This window comes from Dreissena polymorpha, chromosome 10 (genome assembly GCF_020536995.1).
Source record: "Dreissena polymorpha isolate Duluth1 chromosome 10, UMN_Dpol_1.0, whole genome shotgun sequence".
Taxonomy (NCBI): Eukaryota; Metazoa; Mollusca; class Bivalvia; order Myida; family Dreissenidae; genus Dreissena; species Dreissena polymorpha.
In genome coordinates, this window is record NC_068364.1 from 48,436,848 (window position 1) to 48,448,031 (window position 11,184).

The 11,184-nt window shown below is 34.2% G+C and overlaps 1 long non-coding RNA gene across 1 annotated transcript; it reads right to left on the minus strand.

Annotated features, from left to right (window-relative positions):
• Nucleotides 1-5,725: 5,725 nt before the first annotated feature.
• On the minus strand, nt 5,726-10,155 carry LOC127847532 (uncharacterized). The gene is made up of 4 exons (XR_008034009.1): nt 10,142-10,155; nt 9,790-9,866; nt 8,718-8,831; nt 5,726-8,238 (listed from the first exon to the last, which is right to left on the minus strand). It is a non-coding gene; the product is annotated as an uncharacterized LOC127847532 (long non-coding RNA).
• Nucleotides 10,156-11,184: the final 1,029 nt, after the last annotated feature.

Sequence of the window (11,184 nt, forward strand, 5' to 3'; positions counted from 1 at the left end):
CTCACGGTTGTTGTTACTGGTTACAGAAGTTGCCGAAACGGAGTTCCTTCGCGTTGTTTTCCATGGCTTCGTAATCGTAAATGGTAGTATTTCTTTGTTCGAATCCTTGGTTCACGAGCACCATTTAACGTCCTGTGTCCCGTAATCGTTCATAGTTCATGGACGACAAACAGTTACTGGCAATGTTTATTACTCTTAAATTACCGGTGTGTAGCCTATCATTCGATATCTCGTCATGCGCGAATTGCCAAGATGACGAGATTTGCATTAACTACCATTTTCTCGTGTCACGCATGGGACAATTCGGTCCCTCTCTATTATATCGGTTTCTCTGCATAATATAGGATAAAATATTCAACAACACCATGTATCAGTTTCTAGTCCAATTTAATGTCTAACATACTTAATATTTTCAGTTATACAAATACGTTGTGATTGCTACATGATCGTATCTTTCTCGATCCGTACGTCTCCAAGTCTAAACGCTAACTGTCTTGTTTCCCTCTAACACCTGACCCGTGAAACTCAGTTATGAATGCCATTGGTCAGTGTTCTATACGTGCTTGTTTCTGGTTGGATGGATTACTTAAGATACTGAATCAATGAAGCCCTGGGAACGGGATAAACAAACCACCCAAATATTAACAAGCTTTATCCAACCTTTTGATGAGAGATTTAACTGAATAAACACTTTTGCCTGACCAATACAAACATACCCGGCCTTGTGTCAACTATACTATTCTTTAATCTCTCCCTCATCGATAAGCTTATTTGAACATATGTGCACTTTGTGACCGTCATGTTTACTGGCCCTTTTGATAAAATTTTCAATATTTCTTACATGAGGTAAACCCACATATTCTACCTACAATTTCTAACCATAATGTGACACTGTGTTATGTGTTATTTGAATGTTTGAATTAAAAAAAAATATGGATGATATAACATGATGCATTCTAATATTTGCATTTAAATTGTAACTATAGAGCTAAGTGTATGCAGTTTAGACTGTGATTTAAGAATTGCTACAAAATGGCTAGTTTTTTAATGGCGAGAAAATTTAAACTATTCAACAATAGTTTGCGAAAGAAAATTAGAAACCTGCCAGATACCTGTATTTCTTAAAATTTGAACCAGCATTTGCAGAAAGATACAAGATATATATGTACATTTCTGGAAAGGAAATTCATTTCTGCGTTGAATAAGACCAAGTTTATGGAAATCGCTGCACAATTAATGACATTATGGCTGTTCAAAGCAATGCGCCCTGTTTTCGGGTGATCTTGAGTTGGATACCTTTTTACAGAAAAGTTGATTTTTAGTTATATTTTGATTATTTATAATTAAAATGATGTTTTTACCAATTAATATCATAGCCACACGCTAACCATCTGTGTTAATTTTACAGGTCAATCCAACTCCATTCAAAACATTAAACATTTCATTATATAGTGTTCTTTATACATATTCAATGTTCAGTTACAATGTTTAGAAAACACACATTTCTACATTTGGCCTAATCAGCTGTTCTGGAGTAATGACGTCGCATGTGTCATCCACGAACTTACATGAATTCGACATGGCGGTTAATACTGATGGATGGTGTTTGTTAACTTGTATTTGGAAGACAAGATTACAATTGAATTTGATTCTTTTTTATTTTCACACAGGTAATGATTTAATTTATGCTTAATTATATTTATTTGATCAAAATAAAAATATAATTGCTTGTACAACTGTTCTTTTTGTTACATCCACGAACTTACGATACACCAGGATAACAAACGCCTTGGAACGATATGCACTTTCACTTCTATGTCTTTATCGAAACTTAGTTTTAACCACACTATTTTATGGTATTCCTATCGAAGTTTACATTTATGCATGATAAACACACAATCCGAAATGCGTTTTGCATTCGTTCGATGCTTTAAACAAATAGTTAATGTTAAAAAACACCACGTCCGACATATCCTTAATTCCAGATAATCTTAAAGGGACTGTCCAATGGATTATGGTCTGAACAAAACATAAAATTATTGTTTTAGATATTAAAAACGATTATCGCCTTTGATTTAAGGATATAAAAACTCAAAGCAGACTAAAGGAAGTATAACACAAACCAACACATAAGCCCAAGCGGATGGGAATTCCATATTATATTTCAAAAACGCCGCTCGACGTTTTTGACCTAAAAATAAATGTAGCTGAAAATCAGCTGACAAGTCACGTGGTACATGGTACTGTCATTTATTTTTGGCATAGAAATTACATTATTTCTAAAGAAAGAGATTTAGCTTGTTGAGCAAATAATTGATTTTCATTGAATATTTTTGATAAACCAATAAAATATACTTCATATTCAAATCAATATTTTGATTGGAAAATCACTTTTCACAAATACGAATATGCGGTCGAAAACTGAAAGCCATCAGAATTCAAGATGGTTCGGACAAAAACAAGTGCTAGCGCTAAGACTAGTTCTTCTTGAATGCTCTGAGATTTTATGAGTACATACGTACAGCTCATACCGGAGGGTCAATAGCTGGGAGTTGGATTATTGCAACTAGCGCTAAGACTAAAAAAAAACAAGAGATGCAAGGTACAGGCGTAATAAAAGAGAAAGGATAATAGACATTGGTATTCAGTGTGATTATGAGGAAGAGTTAAAGAAGCTACTGGGATTGAAAAGGACGAGAAAATGATGGAAATATTGATCGATGCGTAAGTCTTCTTCATTTTCAGTTTGTGTTTCATAGCTACTTTTTGTCTTTTCTGTAGTATAAATTCCCGTAATTATTTTGCTACATAATGAACACGATTTGACTTACACACACACAAACCCTTATAAGTATAAAAGATTTGTTTTAGAAATGTACAATGCTTTTAAATTTCAGAACTTCTTCTGAACTAGAGAGCTTCAACAATCATCTTTTGATGTACGCTCCAAACCAAAGCGAAATGCTTTCAGGTAAATAAAAAGTTAAATGTTTAAAAAATACACTTGTTAAAGTGTTTCTTTTTTATTTTATGAACACATGCTCATTCATTGAACAAAGGAATTTATGCTCTTTCTTTTTGAGAATTTACATTTTAATAGTGTAAGAATGATGTACCCTTTGTGACAAGTCTCGTTATAAACTGCCTGAATGACTAAAATATATTTTTAGCTCGGCTGTTTTCGGAGAAAACCCGAGGTATTGTCATAGCCAGCTCGTCGTTGTTGTGTCGTCAGCCAGCTGCTCGTTGTCGTGTTGTCCGCCGGCGTCGTGCTCAAACTTTTACATTTTGCTCTACAATCAAAGTGCTTCCACCTACAACTTTGAAACTTCATATGTGGATTCACCTTGATGAGTTCTACACGCCACACCCATTTTTCGGTCACTAGGTCAAAGGTTAATGTCCCTGTGACCTCTAAAAAAAAATTATGACAAGCTTTCGAAGCCTAGCGTGGCACCCGTAATGCGGTGCTCTTGTTTCATCATGTGATAGTAAAATTATTTATGAACAGGATTTTTGTATTTGTCCACAGGATGTTTAAACAACTAGTAATTAATCAAGAAATGAATTCTGATTATGAATATGTCAAGTCATTGGTGTTAAATTAGTTCATATCTAGTGTAACATCATCAAAGTCCTAAAGGCAGATTTTCACATGATGAGTTGCATGATATTTTCTGAGTTTCATTTCTAAAAAAAAAATTTTTCAGCTATGCTGTTAATAGATGCAGGTGTCAGTTAGCAGCAATAGATTATTCAAAACACTTGAATCGTCCTGTTTTGTTGGACAAACAAGGAAATTAGAGGTATTTATATTATTGTTTTCGCCCTGTATGTTGGTTTGTTTGTTTGTGTGTTTGTTTGCGTCAAACTTTAACATTTTGCCATAACTTTTGCAATATTGAAGATAGTAACTTCATATTTGGCATGCATGTGTATCTCATGGAGCTGCACATTTTGAGTGATGAAAGGTCAAGGTCAAGATAATCCTTCAAGGTCAAAGGTAAAAAAAAACAAATTCAAGAGAAGTAATAAGCTTTAAAGAGTTCATCTGAACCTACCAAATGATAAAATAAAATAAATCAAAGTGGCGCAGTAGGGGAGATAGTGTTTCTGACAAACACATTTCCTGTTTTTATTAAATTTTGAATTGTAAGGATCAATTTACAGATTTATGTTTACTTATTGAAAGTTTTTATTATTAACAATTAAATTGAATTTACAAACATGATGTATTTAAGCTCAAATTTGACACATTCATGTGATATGAATAATAAGTATACATTTTGCAAACAATGCTCCTGTCATAAAAGAACTACTGTAGCATAGTATGCACTGAATCAGTAAATTTATATTATGGCATATATATATTGTCTATAGATCTTTATCCTTTTGTTTTGTTTTAGCAATTGTCATTTCATTTTTTCAAACATCATGTCAGTTATAAAACAATCTTTCAGGAGAAAAAAAGTGTACTCAAAAGCTGCTTGTAATTGGACCACAAGGCCTGTGAAAAAAACATACATAACCGGTTTGATCACACATAACCGGTTTGATCACTGAAGTTATAAATGCATTCACCATAGGCAAGAAAAGAATAAGTGTCAAATGTGAACAGCTGCCTGAAGACTCCAAAAGAATTAGGTCAACTATAGCCCCTGTCACCCCTCCACCTACATCAATACTTGGAGATCAGCATGTCTCTAGATTGAGAAAAGCGAAAAAAATGAATTGTTGCCCAAGACGTGTTTGATATTCATTTGAATGTGACGCAGAAGTTATCTTTGTTAACTATTAAGTTTCACATCCTTAGTGTTAATATAATTTTAGAGGTGTTTTGAAAATGTACAATCTTACATTATGTTATAAATAATGAATGCTCTTGGTTGTACAATGCAATTACATTTTTTAGTAAGTTTTAATATTGAATTTAGCATAAAATGACATTTTTTAGGAAATTTTTATATTGAATTTAGCATAAAATATTTTTTTATGCAGCCGGTTCTCTTCAGATGATTTTTCACAGAGTTATGGCCCTTTGAAATTTTCTATAAACTGTACATATAGTGCATTTCTTGTCCGGACTATTTCTCCCCAACTACTGACCGGAATTCAATGAAGCTTTAATCCATCCATCGTATAATCTTGTCCAAAGTTATGCCCCTTAAGACGTTTCCTTTTATCTGAATATATAGTACAATATTGTGACAAAAAAAAACAACTTTTGGGGAGCATCACCAGTCTACACCGGTTTCTTGTTACACATGTAAAGAACACAATTTTTCTTACAAAATGTTCAGTTTTTTGTTTGATTATCGATATGTGTTTTTCATTGTCTTCTTTATTACCTGTATTTAATAAACCATTGTAGTCAATGTCTCTAAGCCTCTTATAATTGACCTCGAGAGTAGTTTCCTCTTTAATTATCAATACTATGAATGTGATAGTGTATCCAGATATGCCTCAGTGTTCTATTTACACATCAACATTTAATACTTTTTAATGGCCATACTCATTTTAAATGCAAATCACCTAAATAATTAAATGCCAGCATCATACACTCGAACCAACTTCAATGAGTTCTCAACTCCTGTCACATTTCTATGTGCATGCATTGAGTTCGATCCATTTTCTGACACCAGATGAATATAATACAAAATTTGTAAAAAAAAAATCAAACTTCAATGCATGGATCAAGTTCATATCACACTGAATAAAATACCTCAATTGTATATCAATTTATTTGATAGGAAAAACTCGGCTGAGCTAAAATGTAGACGGTCTGCACAGGTTACTACATAAAGAAAGCACACAATATACAAAACATGGTTGAACAATAATAAGATACTATTTTTTTTAATTTAAAACTTGTTGCTTTTTTATTGATTTCAAAATGTTAATTCATGCATTAGCATATGTCATGTTTGAAATGTATTTTAAGAAACCTAATCTAACAAAATATCAAGTGTGAAACAAAATGACTCAAAATAAAAATAAACAAGGGCTGTTTGTAAAACATGCATGCCCCCCATATGGGCTGTCAGTTGTAGTTGCAGCCATTGTGTGATACGTTTTTTGTCACTGTGACCTTTGACCTAGTGACCTGAAAATCAATAGGGGTCATCTGCGAGTCGTGATCAATGAACCTATGAAGTTTCATGATCCTAGGCGTAAGCTTTCTTGAGTTATCATCCGGAAACTATTTTACTGTGTCGAGTCACCTTGACCTAGTGACCTGAAAATCAATAGCGGTCATCTGCGAGTCATGATCAATGTACCTATTTAGTTTCATGATCCTAGGCTTAAGCGTTCTTGAGTTATCATCCGGAAACCATTTTTCTGTGCGAGTCACCGTAACCTTGACCTTTGACCTAGTGACCTAAAAATCAATAGGGGTCATCTGCCAGTCATGATCAATGTACCTATGAAGTTTCATGATCCTAGGCGTAAGCGTTCTTGAGTTATAATCCGGAAACCATTCGGTGGACGGACACACCGACCGACCGACATGAGCGAACAACATACCTCCTCTTCTTCGAAGGGGGGCATAATAAAAAAATCAAAATGCAAACTTAAAATTCAATAAAAGCAAAAGATATAAAAAAATAAAAACAGGTAATACACTATTGACTGTTTTTTATGAACGGTCTTTTCAAGCAAACGTTACCATTTTTGAACTCATCCAAAATATCCTTGAGACCAATCTTTTGACAAATTTCATTTAGATTGGGCAATAAATGTGGCCTGTACGGCTGTAGAGTGTTAACAAGGCAAATGTAGACGCCGCACGACAGACAAAAGGCGATCACAAAAGCTCACCATGAGCACATTGTGTTCAGGTGAGCTAAAAAGTGTAAAAATCAAACTATTAAGTTCAAACAAGAAAATAAAATAAGTATACAAGAAATGAATTTTGATATTCAATTAGTTTATTTACATAGCATTCTTAAGAAATATGTCATTGCTTCTTTTATTTATTTCATCTTACAATCCAGAGTACTCGTGGCATATCATTCAAATGACACCAAAGTAAGCATACACATGTAAAAACTGCTGTGCAAGTTTTAATAATAAACTAGCACATTTCACAAAAATTGGTATTTCAAAACAAAATGCATAGAACTGAAAAATCCAAATGATTAAGCATAACTCAAATGATTTTCATAAATATAAATGTTTCAAAAAAGGAGCCAGAACAAAAAATAATCAAAACTAAGAAAAGTTCTATGTCTGATAAATGAAAAAGAATAGCAACAAGGGCTGTTTGCAAAACATGCATGCCCCCCCCCATATGGGCTGTCAGTTGTAGTGGCAGCCATTGTGTGAGTACGTTTTTTGTCACTGTGACCTTGACCTTTGACATAGTGACCTGAAAATATATAGGGGTCATCTGTCAGTCATGATCAATGTACCTATTAAGTTTCCTGATCCTAGGCCTAATTATTCTTGAGTTATCATCAGGAAACCATTTTACTATTTCGAGTCACTGTGACCTTGACCTAGTGACCTGAAAATCAAAAGGGGTCATCTGCCAGTCATTATCAATGTAGCTATGAAGTTTCATGATCAAAAGGCGTAAGCATTCTAGAGTTATCAGCTGGAAACCATTTTATTGTTTTGAGTCACTGTGACCTTGACCTTTGACCTTGTGACCGGAAAATCTAAAGGGGTCATCTGCCAGTCGTGATCAATGTACCTATGAAGTTTCAAGATCCTAGGCGTAAGCATTCTTGAGTTATCATCCGGAAACCGCTTTACTGTTTCGAGTCACTGACCTTTGACCTAGTGACCTGAAAATCAATAGGGGTTATTTGCCAGTCATGATCAATGTACCTATGAAGTTTCATGATCCTAGGCCTAAGCGTTCTTAAGTTATCATCCCGAAACCATCTGGTGGACGGACCGACATGTGCAAAACTATATACCCCTTCTTCTTCGAAGGGGGGCATAAATATGCAAAATTATTAGAACACTGGGCCTTCACCTGGTACGAAGCCTGTATACTGGGCTTAAGGACTAGCAAACTTCTCCCTTATTAATTTAACACAACATGCTGGGACAGTTATTCTGTCTCCACCAGTCGGTTTCCCATGCATTAAGATGGTAAATTGTCTGTATGCAGCATGTCTGAAAGATTTATTGACATCTTCTAGTGTCTCTGCATAAAAGGAAAACACATCTTGTCAATACTGCTGCTGACTGTAGAGGGTCATCCTATCCAGCACCGACAGTCATCTCCTACAAAGAAATTGTAATAGATTTTACTATAAACTTCTTGCAAATGTAACTCCAATCAGCAGTCAGTGAGACAGCACACTAGATTATATGAGCCTTGTTCTGAGAAAACTGGACATAATGCATGTGCGTAAAGTGTCGTCCCAGATTAGCCTGTGCAGTCCACACAGGCTAATCAGGGGCAACACCTTCCGCTTTTATGACATTTTTCGTTAAAATGTCTCTTCTTAGCAAAAATCCCATTTAGGCGGAAAGTGTCGTCCCGGATTAGCCTGTACAAAGATATGAAGTATAATTAGTGCAAATATTCTGCTGTGATCATTTATAAAAGTGTTATGTTGAAATAAACAAAAATCTAATCTAAGCACCCACATGTTTTAGTTCCAGGTGAATCACTTAAAAGATGAGGTTAAATGTTAGAATGATAAGTATAAAACATAACTTACTAACTGCACTTATAATCAAATAAAAGCAAGTCTTACATCGTCAGACGTGCTATGGCGTTCCAGTGTCCCCTTAGTTATTGTTGCTAATGTATCAACTTTCTGGATCTTTCTGGCAGGACGCTTTCCTTAACTCTTCTGTAGACTTGAATCCTGAGTGTAACAAATAATCACTGTATTATGTGAATTGGGAATAAGACATCAAACTGGGAATGGACATCATTTTGGTAATTTTCTCAAACAAAACTATTTATTTCATGATCTACATATATTTTTGTAATATATTATCTATAATTTAAGCTTAATAATATATTTTTTCATGACTTTTTTATTAACAGTGATTGAATTTTTATCAATTAAAGTGTATTTTTAAACCGTGTCCATGCGCGGCATGGACACAGTTTCATTTCTTGAGGATTTTAGTTTTTAATTAATGAAAAATCCAGTTTTGAAGTAAAATCAATTTAAATGATGCTATTTTATATGCAAGTATATGTTTTAATTATAATTTGTAAAACTAGATAAATACAACATATAAAACTGCATATTATGCACTTTTGATAAAAACACAATTTATTCCCAAATTGATGTCTTATTCCCAATTCACATACCGTAATACAGTGTTTAAATAAAACATCATGCATTTGATAAAAACCAAGTAATGCAGAAAATCTAATAAATAATAGCAAAAAGAGTAACCCTAAAATGACAAAATCATGATGTCAATGTCATGACCTAATCACATGAGTTATAGTGCATTTCTTGATTTACTACATGTTATTTGCAACCACAGCCTACATCCACAGATTTCGGACCTAAATATTGTGAAGAAAAGCAAAAAGTCCTACTATTCTAAGCCAAGGTCACTGTTCAACTCTCTGGCATTTACAATAATAGTTCTAACTTGTAAATCATAATGGGTTATAGTCAAACCTGCATTTATCAACACAGAGCGGACAAGGGTGATATTATTATTTCTTCTTAGTTCGACTGGTCACAAATAGATATACATAATTCACTATACGCCTCCGGTTTACCAGGTGGGAGAATTTATCGAATAACTGGCACATAATTAAAATGTGTACACACAAAAGCATTAAAATAAACTTACTGAATCTGTGTCCTGAGAATACAACAACATTCTTTTAGATGGCTGTCTCACGCGTTTATCTCTCCCTCTGTTTTGGCCTAAATAAAAAAACATAAAAAAATACACTGACGTATTTGTACTACTGTGGAAGAATCCACTGGCTTCTATTAGCAAAATTTAAAAGTTAATGAAAAACGTAGCAAAATAAACCGTCTAATTTGTAAACCAGCGACATTTAGCGTCGAATTGCAAGGTAAAGACCAACAATCCGCTAACATTTTACGGCAGATAAACTCATCTTGTTGAATTAAATAAAATAATCGGAATCTTAATATATTATATTCTATTAAATCAAAAAACCATATTTTCTTACTGGTTCGCTCATTGAGATATAGAATACTTTTATTTATTTCGTAGATTTATTAATATATTTACATATGCAACTTGCACTTTTTACGCCGGATGTTGTGATCCCTTTGCACATGCGCACTTGCATATTTTACGGGTCTTTCATATTTTACGCCACACCGGGATAATCACCGTCCCTAATGCGCATGTGCGAAAGGTCGAAATGCACTGAATTGTTGATGGCTACATCGAACTAAATTTGTATTAATATAATCTGAATTGAAAATACTGATTTAAAATAAATATTTATGCATCTCAACCTGCGTTATATTGCTGTTTGTATGGCATTTCAATTTTACACACAAGATAATATTACATAACGATGTTTATTCTTATTTAATTGTTTTAAGATACCTATATATATATGTATATATAAACCAAACTTTAATAGTAGTTTGCGACCGGTACTGCATCCTTTTGTCCTCTGTTACCATTGCACGCTTTGCCTTCAAGTTACCTCACCCGGTAAGATTTACATAAACACACATAGTAAAACGCGAAAATAACACTAAATGAAACAAATCATGTTATTAAGTTCACAGCTTGTAAATCACATTTATTTTAATTTAAATATATATTAGATCCAAACAATTTATACTCTAGGCTAGCTGCGTGCCTTAAAATGTTGCTGTTGTTCACATAAGCGTGGTTTGTATTGTTATCATCGGGGTGTATAGTCGATGCCCCGTGGTTTTTATTGTTATCACCGGGATGTATAATCGATGCCCCGTGGTTTTTATTGTTATCACCGGGGTGTATAATTGATGCCCCGTGGTTTTTATTGTTATCACCGGGTTGTTTTATCGATGCCCCGTGGTTTGTATTCTCATCACCGGGGTGTATAGTCGATGCCCCGTGGTTTGTATTGTTATCACCGGGCCGTATAATCGAAGCCCCGTGGTTTGTTTTGTTATCACCTGGGTGTATAGTCGATGCCCCGTGGTTTTTATTGTTATCACCGGGGTGTTTAATCGATGTCCCGTGGTGTGTATTGTTATCACTGTGGTG